The following is a 17919-nucleotide window of genomic DNA, read 5'->3' as shown; positions in this document are numbered from 1 at the left end:
AACTCATGGTCTTGCTTGCTGTGCTTTAGCTGAACCTATTTCCATCTTTGCCATTGACTCAGCGCCACTTGCACAGAAAGCATTTACTCATATTGTGCATAATGTAAAACTGAGGGTGGGGTCAGTTCATTGTGAAATAATCCCTCGCTATGTTCTGGACAATCTTCCCACACTAATTGTTTTGGATATTCCTTAGTTTGTTAAACATAATCCGTTGGTGGATTTGCAAGCCTGAAAGATTATTAAATGGGGGGATTACTGCCATGAGAACTGTTTAGATATTTCCCTTGCTACTGTCCCTATGGAAATATTACCTGTTTTTCTGTCTGGTTTTAAGGACGTTTTTTTCTGAGAGGGGGTGTCAGGATTTGCCTCCTCATCGTGCTTATGACTGTCCTATTAACCTGACCCCCGGAGCTAAACTACCAAAATCCAGACTGTATAATCTTTCTTGCCTGAGAGACAAGCCATGAATGATATCATTGCGGAAAGTCTGGAGAAGGGACATATCATAACTAGTGTTGAGCGAGCACTAAAATGCTCAGGTGCTCGAAGCTTGGGCCGAGCTCGCCGTGATACTCGGGTGCTCAATCCGAGCAATGAGCCCAATGTTAGTCTATGGGAGACTCGAGCATTTTTGCGGTGGCACCCCCGGCAGTCTTTAAAAAGCCTAACAAGTGCCCAAAACGATAGTGACAGTACTCAAATGACATGGGGACAGCATGGGGATCGCCCCAGGAAGCATTTCTGACCCCCAGATCACTGCTGTCAACAACGTGGTCAGAGGTATTAAGCCACTTTTACAGGCTCACAATAAAACGAAAGTGAAACTTTTTTCCTGTGAAATATGTTAAGGAACATCCTTTCCAGGGAAAAGACTTGTGTATCAGTTAAAATAAATGACCAAAAACAAACATACTCCTCCACACCTTCGGCTATGTTCACAAGTAGCATTTTTTATGCGTTTTTGCACTTTTGTATTGCTTTCAACTATGACAAATGCATTCACCGGGAAATGTCATTTTAACATTTTACAACCTTATCTGGCCATGTGCTGTGTGACACATGCATAAAGTGCTGAAAAGACATGGGAACAGCATGGGGAAGACCCCTGGAAGCATCTCTGACTCCCAGGTCACTGTCTAAAAGTGTGCCCATCATAAGTGATCCTTGCCGCATCAGAAGATGCAGACGTGCAACTATCCCCATGCAAGTTCTAGTCCCAGGGCAGTGTTCAATTGTACCTCCCCCATTCCTTGCAATACAAGCGCAAGTATGCAGCCTGCCACCCACCCACCCCCAGGTTGCAATACCATACTGCTTGCTTGCTTGAACTTGAAATTGGGCCTTTTAGGCATGTGGAGGCGGAATCTGGCCACCACGTCATGGCTGTGTTGGCGGCCTGGAATCCATACTCAGTCCCCAGCCGCCCTGCGGCCGGGTGTCCATACTCAGTCCCCAGCCACCCCGCGGCCGAGTGTCCACACGGTCCCCAGCCGCCTGGGGGCAGTCGGGTGTCCATAAACGGTCCCCAGCCGCCCCCATTTCTCCTTGGAACATCCCCCCACACACTTTTCTTAGCCCGGCCTGCTTTAGGCAGCATTGGACGAGCCCACCAGAGAACCAGACTCCTTCGGTGGGCACTGACTTCTCCATCGGTGGAGTTGAGAGTGCCAAGGTGAGGAGCATGATGATGATGACAGAAGTTAGCATCTGCTATGTTTTCTTTTAATGCAAGTGTAAGTGTGCAGCCTGCCACCCACCCACCCCCAGACTGCAATTCATACTGCTAGCTTGCACTTGAAATGGGGCCTTTTAGTTTAGAGGAGGCCAATGCTGGCCACTACCTCATGGCTGCTTCGGCAGTGAGGTATCCATACTCAGTCCCCAGCCACCCCTATTTGTCCTGGTGTGCCTTATACATAAGATTAAGCGCGTATACCAAAACATTACCTGTGCCCTCCCCAGTGCATTTAGTGGGAAGGAGAGCCTATTCCGCTGTAGTGTGTGCATGCCAAACCCCTGTTCATGGTACATGCGAAGATGCCTCCCACCTTGCACCTGTCGTTGCAGACTTGCAACTATCCCCATTCAAGTCCTTGTCCCAGGGCAGTGTTCAATTGTACCTCTCCCATTCCTTGCAATGCAAGCGCAAGTATACAGCCTGCCACCCACCCACCCCCAGGCTGCAATACCATACTGCTTGCTTGCTTGCACTTTAAATTGGGCCTTTTAGGCATGTGGAGGCGGAATCTGGCCACCACGCCATGGCTGTGTCGGCGGCCTGGTATCCATACTCAGTCCCCAGCCGCCTGGTGGCCGGGTGTCCCCGCTTGCACCCCAGCCTCCAGTGGGTGGCCAGGTGTCCATACTCGGTCCCCAGCCACCCCTATTTGTACCGGTAACCTTTCCCACACTTTTCTTAGCCTGGCCTGCTTTAGGGCAGCATTGGCCGAGCCCACCGGACTATCAGACTCCTCCGGTGGGCCCTGGCTTCTCCATCAGGGGAGTTGAGAGTGCCAAGGTGAGGAGCATGATGAGGATGATAGAAGTTAGCATCTGCTTTGTTTTGTTGTAATGCAAGCGCATGTATGTAGTAGCGGCTAGGCCTGAGGAGGTCAGCGTTTTGGCGCATATCCTACCTCCTCCGAGGATTGCTGGATGTTTTCCTGCTACTATCCAAGTTCTATGACTCCCGTTAAAACAAAGCTTCAGGTGATAAATGATGGATGAGGTAGTGGCAAAGGAGAAAGAGCAGGAGGAACAGGGACCATTCACATCAATATCAGGCCAGTCAACCAGATATGTCTTGTAGGATATGTTTCTGTAACAAAAGGAGCGGTTCAGCTACACAGTTATAGGGCATACAGTGAGTGCAATGCCTACCAAAAATTTCGAGGCACTCCAATGCCCCTTGGAAATGACATGGAGGTCAGAGGGCGTTAACTAAACCTTTTTTCCATTTATAGCAACTGGGTCTCCTGTGCACTGTTGGCCTAAGCAGTGAATGGAATGCTTTCCAAAAATTTTGAGGTACTGCAATGCCCCTTACAAGAGCCATGTGTGGCACCCCAGGGGTCTGGTCACCACAGTAAAAGAGATTACGTCGGAGAGCAAGTGGGAGGTTTCCTGGTCAGGATCCCTTAAACATGCAACATCCTCCTGCCCCAGTCCTGTGAGGGGAGAATTCTGCCCTTATAAACTGGATCTGGGGTGGGGTTGAGTAAGTCAGAGAACAGAGAACAGTCAGAGTCAGAGTGAGAGCAAGGGAAAGTAACAGCAAGGAGCTCTGTAGGAGCTAGGAGCTAAAGACTAGGGGCTGGAAGCTGAGCAGAGCTCGCCCTGGCAGAAGACAATAGGAACCAGACACAGGAGTCCGAAGCTGTGAGGACTTATATATCCAGCAGCAGAAACCAGCCGGCAGGGGATTTCAGGTCCTCTGGCCATAGAAGCCCGGAGGCTCAGTCACAAGCAAGGGACCAGCACCACCGTCGTGGAGTGGAGGCTAACAGAAGGCCCCAAGTCACCAGCCATACGGATGAGCACTATACGGTAGACTCAGGGACGTGGGCTACTTCTACCCGCTTTCAGCAAGGTAGCCAGGAAGAGTGCAGACAGACGGGGAGGCCTACAACTCCACTTGGCCAGGGGAACTCCTGCTTGCTCACAGACTGACCAGGCCTCTTATGCTAGCCAGTACTCCCGGGAGGGTCTACCTTATAATCATCAGTAAAGACCCTGAACTGCACTGCAAAGACTCTGAGTCATTCCTGCTGCGCTCGTGCACCATCACCCCCATCATCCACACTCACTGCCCTGAGGCTATACTCCTCCCGAGGGGAGTTATCCCATTTTATGCTGCGTACACAACAACAGCCTCAGCGGTCTGCCTCGCAGCGGTGGTACTCCCTGACCGCAATCCACGGGTGGCGCAGTTGGACAATTAACCTCAAAACCTAAGAAAGATTGCCACTGGTTTGACCAGCCTGAGCCACGGGACCGGGTCACCGCCACGGAGACTACAGACCCCAGAGACCCGGCACCGGGTATCCCACACACGTGTACACACGGCCCAGGGGGCGCGTCACATGCAGTACAGCATATTACAAACATAAGTCCCATTATTGGGGAGTGGGTGTCCCATAGTATTTGCTTATGCCTTGCAAGCAAAAGCTGCCAAAAATTAGGACGGAGCAACTTGCAATGCCCCTTACAAGAGCCATGCAGTACAGCATATTACAAACATAAGTCCTATTATTGGGGAGTGGGTCTCCCATAGTATTTGCTTATGCTTTCCCAGCAAAAGCTGCCAAAAATTAGGACGGAGCATCTTGCAATGCCCCTTACAAGAGCCATGCAGTACAGCATATTACAAACATAAGTCCCATTATTGGGGAGTGGGTTTCCCATAGTGTTTGCTTATGCTTTCCCAGCAAAAGCTGCCAAAAATTAGGACGGAGCAACTTGCAAGACCCCTTACAAGAGCCATGCAGTACAGCATATTACAAACATAAGTCCCATTATTGGGGAGTGGGTCTCCCATAGTATTTGCTTATGCTTTCCCAGCAAAAGCTGCCAAAAATTAGGACAGAGCAACTTGCAATGCCCCTTACAAGAGCCATGCAGTACAGCATATTACAAACATAAGTCCCATTATTGGGGAGTGGGTGTCCCATGGTATTTGCTTATGCTTTCCCAGCAAAAGCTGCCAAAAAATAGGACGGAGGAACTTGCAATGCTGGCACCCTGGTGGTATAGTGGTGGTGGAGGCTGAGGATAAGGAGAAGAAGATTAAACAGCCGAAACGAGGAAGCGTATACCCATGTGTGGGTGTGAAGCGGTGCATGTGAATACACCTCCCGAAATAACACAGTGGATTTGACTTTATGTTACTCTGCTGTCATTTGGTGGTGATGAGAAGTCTGGTCCAATCCAGCCCTTGTTCATTTTGATAAGGGTCAGCTTGTCAGCATTGTCAGTTGACAGGCGAGTGCGCTTATCAGTTATAATTCCCCCAGCGGCACTAAAAACACGCTCCGATAACACGCTAGCGGCAGGGCAGGCCAGGACCTCCAAGGCGTACAGAGAGAGTTCATTCCAAGTGTCCAGCTTGGATACCCAAGAATTAAAAGGCACAGAGGAATCACGGAGGACACTGGTACAATCGGCAAGGTACTCCCTCACCATCTTTTGAAACTTTCCACTCCTTGTGAGAGTACTCCGCGCCTCAGGGCCTGTAAGCTGGGAGGGTGTCAGAAAACTGTCCCAGAACGTTGACAGTGTTCCCCTGCCTCTGCTGGATTGGAGTTGCATCTCTCTCGCCTGTACGCCTTGGTTGGGCAACAAACTGTGACCTCTGCCGCTAGCGTGTTCAGATGGGAATTTTTTTAACAGTTCTGCAGCCAGGGCCTTCTGGTATTGCCCCATTTTTGTAGACCTCTCCACCTCAGGAATAAGAGAGTGAAAGTTCTCCTTGTAGCGGGGGTCTACAAGTGTCACCAACCAGTAATGACTGTCACCCAACATTTTGACAACGCCAGGGTCACGGTTAAGGCAGCGTAACATAAAGTCAGCCATGCGTGCCAGACTGGTAACGGGCAAGATTTCCGTGTCCTCACCAAGATGATGACTGACCATGCTCTCCTCCTCCTCCTCCTCCTCTTACTCCTCCCCCCTGTCCTCAGGCCACCCACGCTGAACCGACGGTATGACACTTGTACAGGTACTACCGTCTACAACGCATGATAGCAGCTCCTGTTCTTCCTCCTCCTCCTCTCCCTCATTGTCCCCCAATGCACGTTGGGATGAGATGAGGCTGGGCTGTGTGTAATCGCCCACTACGGCTTCTTGATCCATCTCATCATACTCAGGCTGCAATGCCTCCTCTTTAATTCTCTGCAGAGAGCGTTGCAAAAGACAGACAAGTGGGATGCTGACACTAATGATGGCGTCATCGCCACTCACCATCTTGGTGGCCTCCTCAAAGTTTGTCAGGATGGTACATAAGTCAGACACCAGGTCCACTCCTGAGGTCTTATGTGTGGAGTCTGACCTGCATATCGACGGCCTTGTTGCAGCTGGTACTCCACAACTGCTCTCTTCTGCTCACAAATCCTTTGCAACATGTGGAGGGTAGAGTTCCAACGTGTGGGGACATCACACACCAGTCGGTGTGCCGGAAGCTGCAAACGCTGCTGCAACACAGCAAGGGCGGCGGAAGCTGTAGCCGACTTGCGAAAATGAGCTGACAGGCGCCATACTTTCATGAGCAGATCTGGCAACTCGGGGTACGATTTAAGAAACCGCTGAACCACGAGGTTAAGCACATGAGCCAGGCATGGTACGTGTGTGATCTCACCTCGCCTCAGAGCCGCCACCAGGTTACGGCCATTGTCACACACGACCATGCCCGGATGTAGGTTCAGCGGTCTCAGCCACAGATCTGCCTGCTCTTTCACAGCTGTCCACAACTCACAAGCAGTGTGAGGTTTATCACCTAAGCTTATGAGTTTCAGCACAGCCTGTTGCCACTTGGCGGAGGCAGTACTGCAATGCTTCAGCTTGTAACTGATGTGGTGATATCTGAGATGGAGGCTGAACATGAGGAGGAGGAGGAGGATGCACAGGAGCTGTACACTGTGGGGGCAACTCTGACTGACATAGGGCCCGCAATCCTCGGTGTGGGGAGGATGTGTTCCGTCCCAAGGTCCGACTGGGTCCCGGCTTCCACTATGTTTACCCAGTGTGCCGTCAGAGAGATGTACCGTCCCTGGCCACAAGCACTTGTCCACGTGTCCGTTGTCAGGTGGACTCTTCCAGTAACTGCGTTGTTGAGGGCACGGCAGATGCTTTGGGACACATGCTTGTGTAGTGCGGGGATGGCACACCGGACAAAATAGTGTCGGCTGGGGACCGAGTACCGAGGGACGGCCACCGCCATAAGATTGCGGAAGGATTCCGTCTCCACCAGCCTAAAAGGCAGCATTTCCAATGCAAGCAGTCGTGAAATGTGCGAATTTAGGACTGTGGCCTGTGGGGCGTTAGCTGCGAATTTCCGCTTTCGTTCAAAGGTCTGGGATATGGACAATTGAACGCTGCGGTGGGACGTGGACGTGGACATTGATGCTGTTTCTTGAGAAACTGCCATAACAAGTGAAGACTGAGAGGAGGGGGCATCTTTACATGCAGTATGGACAGGGGATTGCCTTGCACACACAACAGGGGGTTCTATTGCACGCACAACAGTGGAAGAAGCAGTGGTGACACCCGCTGACACTGGTCGTGGACCCTGGGTTTCGCCCCACAAAGTCGGGTGCTTTGCTGCCATGTGCCTGATCATGCTGGTGGTGGTCAGGCTGGTAGTTTTGTCACCCCTGCTGATGCTGGCATGGCAGGTGGAACATATGGCCTTTTTGGGGTTATCAGCAGAGTCTTTAAAAAAATTCCAGACTCTGGAAGACCTACCGCTTGTACTGGCAACGTCCCTCGTGTTGGTGTTACGGGGAACGGTTGCCTGCCTTCTGTCTGCGGCCACCACACTGCTTCTTCCTGCCTGTTGGGGTACTCTGCCTCCCTCCCCCTGTGTGCTGCTGGCCTCACTCTGCATGTCCTCCTTCCACGTTGGGTCAGTTACTAGATCATCCACCACCTCCTCCTCTTCCACTTGCGCACCACGATCCTCCTCCTGACTTCCTGGCAATTGTGTCTCGTCATCGTCCACCTCTTGTGACAGATTGCCAACGTCGACTTCCTGTGGCCGTGGCTGTTCAAATATTTGGGCATCGCAACATGGGATCTCCTCTTCCACCACTTCAAGCGTATCAGGCGAGGGGCCCAAATATGGAAATGGACAGTGAACAGCTCTTCAGAGTGTCCAAGTGTGGGATCACTTGCTGTCTGACGACACTCGGCATGGTGGGAGGAAGGAGCATCAGGGTGAGGAGGAGTATGCGGTCGAGACTCACGGCTACTAAGAGTTGACCGTGTGGAAGACAGACCGGAGGTGGTGGTGCCCAGGTAACTGGAAGTATTGTCTGCTATCCAATTAATAACCTGTTCACACTGATCAGTTCTCAATACTGGTGTTGTTCTGTGCTTCCCTAGTAATTCGGTCAAGAAGTGGGAGCGAGAAGATGTGGCTGTTGGTTGTGGCACATTTTCACCTTGGCCACGGCCCCGTCCTCTGCACGAACCATCACCAGAACGTCCACTTCCACGTCCCTTGCCACGCGCCTTGCCCATTGTAAATGAAGTAAAATAGCTTACACTTGCACTATCAATGGAAAAAGGGTAATAAAGAGTAGATTAGAAACGTGGAAGAGGAAAACCACAGTTATTGTTTACTGGGGTATACCACACTTTTTTAAATAGAGATATTTGCGGCTGAACAGTGAGCGACACACTCAAACTGCTTTTTTTTTAGATACCAAAGGCCCAAAACTGGATAGTACAGCGATTTGACCCGTGGAACTGCGAAACCACACTGGGATGTCGGGCCTACACAAGACTATTTTCAACAGATATATTTTTGTGTCACAACAGTCAGGAGACACTACTGTTTTTCTTTACGGAAAAAACTACCAAAACCTGAATAATAGAGATTTTTTACCGTGGAACAGCAAAACCACAGTTATAATTTACTGGTGTATACCAGGCTTCTTAAAATATATATATATTTGCGGCTGAACAGTGAGCGACACACTCAAACTGTTTTTTTTAGATACAAATGGCCCAAAAGTGGATAATATAGAGGTTTGTACTGTGGAACTGCAAAACCACACTTGTATTTCTCGGGCCTACACCAGACTATTTTCAACAGATATATTTGTGTCTGAAAAATCAGGGAGACACAATTTTTTTTTTTTTTACAGCAAAAAATACATAAAGCAGGATAATAGAGATTTTTTACCGTGTAACAGCAAAAGCACACTTCTGTCTCTCTGGCCTACACCAGACTATTTTCAACAGATATATTTGTGTCTGAAAAATCAGGGAGACACTATTATTATTTTTATACAGCAAAAAATGCCAAAAACAGGATAATAGAGATGTTTTACCATGGAACATAAAAACCACAGTAATAATTTACTGGTGTATACCAGGCTTTTTAAAATATATATATATTTGTGGCTGAACAGTGAGCGACACACTCAAACTGTTTTTTTTAGATACAAATGGCCCAAAAGTGAATAATACAGAGGTTTGTACCGTGGAAGTGCAAAACCACACTTGTATTTCTCGGGCCTACACCAGACTATTTTCAACAGATATATTTGTGTCTGAAAAATCAGGGAGACACTATTTATTTTTTTTTTTTACAGCAAAGAATGCAAAAAGCAGGATAATAGAGATTTTTTTCCGTGGAACAGCAAAAGCACACTTCTGTCTCTCTGGCCTACACCAGACTATTTTCAACAGATATATTTGTGTCTGAAAAATCAGGGAGACACTATTATTATTTTTATACAGCAAAAAATGCCAAAAACAGGATAATAGAGATGTTTTACCGTGGAACATCAAAACCACAGTAATAATTTACTGGTGTATACCAGGCTTTTTAAAATATATATATATTTGCGGCTGAACAGTGAGCGACACACTCAAACTGTTTTTTTTTAGATACAAATGGCCCAAAAGTGGATAATACAGAGGTTTGTACCGTGGAACTGCAAAACCACACTTGTATTTCTCGGGCCTACACCAGACTATTTTCAACAGATATATTTGTGTCTGAAAAATCAGGGAGACTCTATTTTTTTTTTTTTTACAGTAAAAAATGCAAAAAGCAGGATAATAGAGATTTCTTACCGTGGAACAGCAAAAGCACACTTCTGTCTCTCTGGCCTACACCAGACTATTTTCAACAGATATATTTGTGTCTGAAAAATCAGGGAGACACTATTATTATTTTTATACAGCAAAAAAATGCCAAAAACAGGATAATAGAGATGTTTTACCGTGGAACATCAAAACCACAGTAATTATTTACTGGTGTATAACAGGCTTTTTAAAATATATATATATTTGCGGCTGAACAGTGAGCGACACACTCAAACTGTTTTTTTAGATACAAATGGCCCAAAAGTGGATAATACAGAGGTTTGTACCGTCGAACTGCAAAACCACACTTGTATTTCTCGGGCCTACACCAGACTATTTTCAACAGATATATTTGTGTCTGAAAAATCAGGGAGACACTATTTTTTTTTTTTTTACAGCAAAAAATGCAAAAAGCAGGATAATAGAGATTTTTTACTGTGGAACAGCAAAAGCACACTTCTGTCTCTCTGGCCTACACCAGACTATTTTCAACAGATATATTTGTGTCTGAAAAATCAGGGAGACACTTATTATTTTTATACAGCAAAAAATGCCAAAAACAGGATAATAGAGATGTTTTACCGTGGAACATCAAAACCACAGTAATAATTTACTGGTGTATACCAGGCTTTTTAAAATATATATATATTTGCGGCTGAACAGTAAGCGACACACTCAAACTGTTTTTTTTAGATACAAATGGCCCATAGAACTGCAAAACCACACTTCTATTTCTCTGGCCTACACCAGACTATTTTCAACAGATATATTTGTGTCTGAAAAATCAGAGGCACACTTTTTTTTTTGGGGGGGGGGCACCAAAAGGTTAATAAGATGGGTATTTGTACATTGTGAAGGAGGAAAAAAAAAAGAGGGTTTAGATAAAAAAAAAGGATTTTTCTGGCCCCCGGGACCTGGAGCTAAGTCCAGCAATTTTAGCAACAGGAGCAGCACACAGGACTGTAATGCAGCGTTTGCTGGTATAACCACTGCGTCTCCTATACAGCCTGCCTGCCTGCCTGCCTGATATACCTGGGATGGATATTAGTCCTGAGAAGGACTGTTTGTTTGATCTGGCAGCCTTTACAGACCCTACACTAACTATTTTGCAGGATATATCTCTCCCTAAATCAGCAGCACTGTCCCTACACTGTCTGATCCGGAGCGACTGTGTCCAAGATGGCGGCGCCTGGTTTTAAATACTCGAGGTTACGCTGTGCGGCCAGCCAATCACTGTAATGCCCACAAACAACATGGCTGCGGCATTACAGTGACTGGCTGGCAATCCCTGCATGTTCATTGGCTCTGTAAAGAGCGCCAAACATGCAGGGCGGAGACCCAAGCTCCCGCCCGAGTAACCCGGAAATGCTCGGTGCTGGCCAAACATCCCGAGTAGCGTGATGCTCGGGCGAGTACCGAGCATGTTCGCTCAACACTAATCATAACCTTATCTTTGCCCGTGGAGGCAGGGTTATTCTTTGTGAAGAAAAAAGATGGCGGTCTACGTCCCTGTTTAGATTTCCAGGAATGAAATCAAATTACCATCCGTGATCCATACCTCTGATTCCTGATTTGTTCAGCCAGGTTGTAGTAGCTAAGGTATTCTCCAAATTGGATCTAAGGGGAGCCTACAACCTGGTTAGAATCAGAGAAGGGCTCGAATGGAAGACAGCATTCAATACACCGGAAGGACATTTCGAGTGTCTGGTTATGCCTTTTGGTTTGACCAATGCACCTGCGGTGTTCCAGCATTTCATAAATGATATTTTCCATTATTTGGTGGGGAAGTTTGTGGTGGTCTATCTGGAAGATATTTTGGTTTATTCACCTGATCTTGAGACTCGTCGGGGGCATGTTAAGCAGGTGCTCCAGATATTAAGGGATAACAAACTTTATGCCAAACTGGAAAAATGTGTTTTCGCTGTTCAGGAGGTGCAGTTTTTTGGGTAATTATTGTCATCTTCAGGATTTCGGATGGATCCGAAGAAGATCTGTGCAGTTTTTGATTGGCAACATCCCGAGAACCTGAAGGCTCTACAACTTTTTCTGGGCTTTACTAATTTTTACCAGAAATTCACCCAAAATTACTTAGTAATTGTGAAACCCCTTACTGACATGACTAAGAAGGGGTCTGATTTTTCCAAATGGTCGGATACTTCCCTCCAGGCTTTTTCTTCCTTAAAGAATTATTTTGCCACTGCACCTATACTCAGTCAACCCAATGTTTCCCAACCCTTTATTGTGGAGGTTGATGCGTCGGATGTCGGGGTTGAGGTTGTGTTGTCTCATAGTTTGTTCCTTGGAAAATGGTGTCCATGTGCCATCTTTTCTAAAAAAAATTGTCTTCGGCTGAGAGAAATTATGACGTGGGTAATAGTGAACTTTTGGCAATCAAATTAGCATTCAAGGAATAGTGACATTGGTTAGAGGGGGCTGTCCATCCTATTATTGTTATTACTGACCATAAGAATCTGTCATATATCGTCATCTAAACGTCTCAACTCTAGGCAAGCCAGATGGTCCCTGTTTTTTACTAGGTTCAATATTGTCGTCACTTTTCATCCAGGGGTCAAAAATGTCAAGGCTGATGCCTTGTCTCGAAGCTTCCCTGGTGGTGGTGACAATGAGAACCCTGCCCAGATATTACAGAAAGGGGTAGTCATTTTGGCACTGTATCCTGAACTAGAGGGTGAGGTGTTGGAGGCTCAGGGGGATACCCCTGCCTCCTGCCCTTCAGGAGGATTATTTGTACCATCTAATCTGTGCCACAAAGTAATTAAGGAACATCATAACTCTTTGCTTGCTGGGCATCCAGGTGGTAAGGCAATCATGGACCTCCTATCTCGTTGTATTGGGTGGCCGGGGTTTCATCGGGATGTGATTGAACACGTAGCTGCCTGTAGTATTTGCGCATGTTTTAAGGTTTCGCATACCCGTCTGTCTGGTACTCTTCTCCTGCTAATTTTCCCCAGTAGGCCATGGACACACTTGTCCATGGATTTTATTACTGACCTACTAGTTTTTTCAGGCAAAATGGTGGTTTTGGTGGTAGTAGATAGGTTCAGTAAAATGGTTCACTTTGTCGCATTGCCTGCACTTCCAAATGCCAAGACACTTGCTCAGGTGTTCATAAATGAGATCATGAAGCTTCACAGGGTTCCCGCTGATGTGGTCTCAGATCGGGGGACCCAGTTTGTTTCCAAGTTCTGAAAGGCATTCTGTTCTTGACTGGGTGTGCAGCTGTCCTTTTCCTCTGCCTTCCACCCTCAGTCGAATGGTCAGACTGAGCGTGTCAAATCAGAATTTGGAGACCTACCAAATTTCGTCTCCAAAATTCAGGAGGATTGGTAGTCCTACTTACAGAATTAGCCATTAATAATCATTGTCAAGAATCCACTGGCAGGTCACCTTTAGTGGGGGAGGAGCAACAGGAGTTCCGGAGGAGGAATGGTTTTCTTTGCGCTCCTCGGTATGGCAGGGTGTTCTGAGTAATTTAAAGATCATGGGAGACAGGTATAAATGTATGGCTGACAGAAAACGTTTGCCTGGTCCGGACCTGAATGTGAAACACTTTGTGTGGTTGTCTACCAGGAATATAAGATTGAAATTCCTTCTTGGAAGCTGGGACCTAGGTTTAGTGATCCCTATAAAATAACTGCCGTCATTAACCCAGCAGCATTTCGTCTTGAACTTCCTCAGGCCCCTAAGATCCACAACGTGTTCCACAGGTCATTACTCAAAAAGTATGTGGAACCTCTTGAGCCCTCACTCAGTTATGGTTGATGGTAATCTGGAGTTCAAGATTTTGAGGATTGTAAATTCTCATTTCCAATGTCGTTCACTACAATACTTGGTGCACTGGAAAGGCTATGGTAAAGAGGAGAGGATGTGGGTTTCAGCATCAGAAGTGAACGCTCATAGATTGATTCGCTCATTGCACACCTCTTATCCTGAGAAACCCGGTCCTGAGTTTCCGGAGGCCACTCATAGAGGATGAGTACTGTCACGGGGTGTGTCAGAAGTGACAGACAGTCGCCCTGCAGTTGGTTTCAGGAGATCTCTACGTTTTGCATTGCAGATATCTTCTTAAAGGCAGTCTCTTGGACTCAGCAGCTACCTCCCTCTGGCTAATTAACACCCTGGCCTGGGTGTATAAATACTTGCTGTGCTTCAGAGGGAGGTGCCGGCGATATTCATTGCTACTTCTGAAGGCTTTAGCAAGAACAGTACTTCGTCCTCTCTGAAACTTGAGGACGTGTGCGCATCTGTCTAGAGTCGTCTAAAGCTAAGCTAAGCAATTTCCCCATTTGTTCAACCATGTTGTCTATAGTGTTTAGTGGATATTGACTAGTGCTCATCTCTACCCTTCCCTAGCCTTAGCCATATGCCAGGGAAAGACAGGGTGAGGCACGCATGCAGAGATTGGTGAAGAGCCAATACAGGGACCTTAGGGGAGACAGGGTGATGCTAGATCAACCTAGGAGGTTTCCACTTCCCCCCTTTCCCTAGAGTCTGGGCTCCCTTCCCCTCTTTCCTTTGTGTTGCACTAAGTCTTTCCCACACCTTGTGTGACACTTGCTTTCTAAAATGACTTTTTTCTTGCCACTATTCCATAAAAGCCAGATTTCTATAGGAAATGACTAACAGTTGTCCCATGGACGGATTCTCCCACCTGAGCTGTAGATCTCTGCAGCTCTTTTGGGCCTCTTGGCTGCTTTTATAATTAGTGCTCTCTTTTCTTGGGATGTCAGTTTAGGTGGACACCATGTCTAGGTAGGTTTTCAGTTGTGCCATACTCCTTCCATATTTGGATGATGAATTGGACAGTGCTCGTCAGATGTTCAGAGCTTGGGCTCTTTTGCTATAACCTAACCCAGTTTTACTCTTTTCTTTATGGTAGACTTTGATTCTGAAACACCTACTTTCTGGAGAGTGTTCTTCACTTGGGTGGATGTGGTGAAGCGGTTTTCCTTCACCATAGGAAGGATTGTGCAATCATCCACCACTGTTGTCTTTCATGGATTACCATGCCTTTTTGAGTTCCCAAGCTCACCAGTACACTCTTATTTTTGCACAATGTACCAAACTGTTGATTTGGCCACTCCTAACATTTCTGCTCTCTCTCTGTTGGATTGCTTCTTTTGTTCAGCCGAATGATCTTTTTTTTTTCCATTTCAGAGCTCTTTTTACTGCAGGATTCGGGTTCACAGCAAGAGCTTGCAAATGTAAATGCCAAATGCAGTCCATTAAAGAGCTTTTGAGATAATTGTCCAATTACTTCTGGTCACTTTAAAAAAAGGCAGTTACATATTAAAGAGCTGTAATTGCTAAACCCTTAGACCAATTAGAATGTGAATACCCTCAAATTAAAGCTGACTGTCTGCACTTTAAGCTCAAATTGATTTTATAATTATACCTTGAATGTGTTTTGGTAAAGAGCTGAAATGCCAAAACTTGTGTTACTGTCACAAATATTTCTGGACCTATCTGTATATGTGGGGGTTTAGGTGATATATGTACTTTTTTAATTTCATTCTGTGAAAAGAGTAAGCTATGGATTTGATTATAGTTAATAATTATTTATGAAGTTAATGTACTTACTGTATTTTCAGTTATGCTACATCTATTCTGTTATAATTATAATGTGTGAATCAAAATTAAATACTGATACAGTACTTTGTACTGTGGGGATAAAAAGTATTTAGTCAGCCACCAATTGTGCAAGTTCTCCCCCTTAAAAAGATGAGAGAGGCCTGTAATTAACATCATAGGTAGACCTCATCTATGAGAGACAAAATGAGAAAACAAGTCCTGAAAATCACATTGTATGATATGGAAAGAATTTTTTTTCAAATTTTGGTGGAAAATCAGTATTTAGTCGATTACAAACAAGCAAGATTTCTTGCTCTCACAGACCTGTAACTTCTTTAAGAGGTTCCTCTGTCCTCCACTCATTACCTGTAGTACTGGCACCTGTTTGAACTTATCAGTATAAAAGACACCTGTCCGCAACCTCAAACAGTCACACTCCAAACTCCACTATGGTGAAGACCAAAGAGCTGTCGAAGGACACCAGAAACCAAATTGTAGCCCTGCACCAGGCTGGGAAGACTGAATCTGCAATAGGCAAGCAGCTTGGTGTTAAGAAATCAACTGTTGGAGCAATAATTAGAAAATGAAAGACCTACAAGACCACTGATAATCTCCCTTGATCTGGGGCTCCACACAAGATCTCACCCCATGGGGTCAAAATGATCTCAAGAACGGTGAGAAAAAATCCCAGAACCACACGGGAGGACCTAGTGAATGACCTGTAGAGAACTGAGACCAACGTTACACAGGCTACCATCAGTAACACACTACACCGCCAAGGACTCAGATCGTGCAGTGGCAGAAGTGTCCCCCTGCTTAAGCCATTACATGTCCGGGCCCGTCTGAAGTTCGCTAGAGAGCATTTGGATGACCCAGAAGAGTACTGGGAGAATGTCCTATGGTCAGATGAAACCAAAGTAGAACTTTTTGGTAGAACACAACTCGTAGTTTTTGGAGGAGAAAAAATGCTGAGTTGCATCCAAAGAACACCATACCTACTGTGAAGCATGGGGGTGGCAACATCATGCTTTGGGGCTGTTTCTCTGCCAAGGGACCAGGACGACTGATCCGTGTACATGAAAGAATGAATGGGGCCATGTATCGTGAGATTTTGAGTGCAAACATCCTTCCATCAGCAAGGCAATTGAAGATGAAACGTGGCTGGGTCTTTCAGTATGACAATGATCCCAAGCACACCGCCAGGGCAACGAAGGAGTGGCTTCGTAAGAAGCATTTCAAGGTCCTGGAGTGTTCTAGCCAGTCTCCAGATCTAAACCCTATAGAAAACCTTTGGAGGGAGTTGAAAGTCTGTGCTGCCCATCGACAGCCCCAAAACATCACTGCTCTAGAGGAGATCTGCATGTAGAAATGGGACAACATAAAAGCAACAGTGTGTGCCAACCTTGTGGTGACTTACAGAAAACGTTTGACCTCTGTCATTGCCAACAAAGCATATATAACTAAGTATTGAGTTAAACTTTTGTAATTGACCTAATACTTATTTTCCACCAAAATTTGAAAAACATTTCTTTCCAAATCATGCAATGTGATTTTCAGGATTTGTTTTCTCATTTTGTCTCTCATAGTTGAGGTCTACCTATGATGTCAATTACAGGCCTCTCTCATCTATTTAAGTGTGAGAACTTGAACAATTGGTGACTGACTAAATACTTTTTTCCTCACTCTAAATATATTAGGCAGGTGTGGAAAAATTGCTGCAATGTAAGAATGCTTTCAAAAATAGAAATGTTAATTTATTTTTATCATTTACCAAAATGCAAAGTGACAGAACTAAAGAGAAATCCAATTTAATCAAACCAAAATGTAATGTTACCATCTTTGGCTTCAAACCAGCATCAATTGTTTCTAGGTACACTTATACACACGTTTTGACAGAGCTCGACAAGGAGCTTGTTCCAAACATCTTGGAGAACTAACCACAGATCTTCTGTGGATGTAGGCTTGCACAAACCCATCTGTCTCTTCTCTTCATACATATTTAATGATGCTGATATCAGGGCTCCATTAGTCATCACTTCCAAGAGCCCATGTGTTTCAATACCTTAATGATTGTTCTTAATGACATTGGCTGTATTTTTGGGGTCGATGCCTGCTGCAGAAAAAATTTAGAGCCAATCAGATGCCTTCCTGAAGGTACTGCATGGTGGATAAGTATCTGGCTTTATTTCTTAGCAATGAATACACTATTAATCCTAACCACATCTCCAACTCCATCTGCTGAGATGTAGCCCCAAACTTACAAACATGAATTATTGCACCACTCCCCAGCCCTCTGGTGAGCAAAATGCCTCTGTTACAGCCAAATATTTCACATTTTTACTCATTAGTCAAAAGCACCTTTTGCTATTTTTCTGCACCCCAGTTCCTATGTTTATGGGCGCAGTTGAGTCTCTTCGCCTTGTTTCAATGTTGAAGGTTTAGATTTGTAGTCATTATTATTTCCTAAAGACCAGCTAGGTTCCACTGGTTGCTGCCAATTCTGATCTC

At 45.8% G+C, this 17919-nt stretch overlaps 1 protein-coding gene across 1 annotated transcript in view; it reads left to right on the top strand.

Moving 5' to 3' along the window:
• The window catches only part of NOX3 (NADPH oxidase 3), a 474423-nt gene that overhangs the window by 178898 nt on the left and 277606 nt on the right, over window positions 1-17919 (top strand). The gene's annotated exons all lie outside the window — the stretch shown is intronic.

The sequence above is a fragment of the Phyllobates terribilis genome, unplaced genomic scaffold (genome assembly GCF_046119375.1).
Source record: "Phyllobates terribilis strain yellow unplaced genomic scaffold, ASM4611937v1 Scaffold_3__8_contigs__length_932513732, whole genome shotgun sequence".
NCBI lineage: Eukaryota > Metazoa > Chordata > Amphibia > Anura > Dendrobatidae > Phyllobates > Phyllobates terribilis.
Note: the sequence above shows the minus strand (reverse complement) of the source record. Positions and strands in the feature narration are given on the sequence as shown.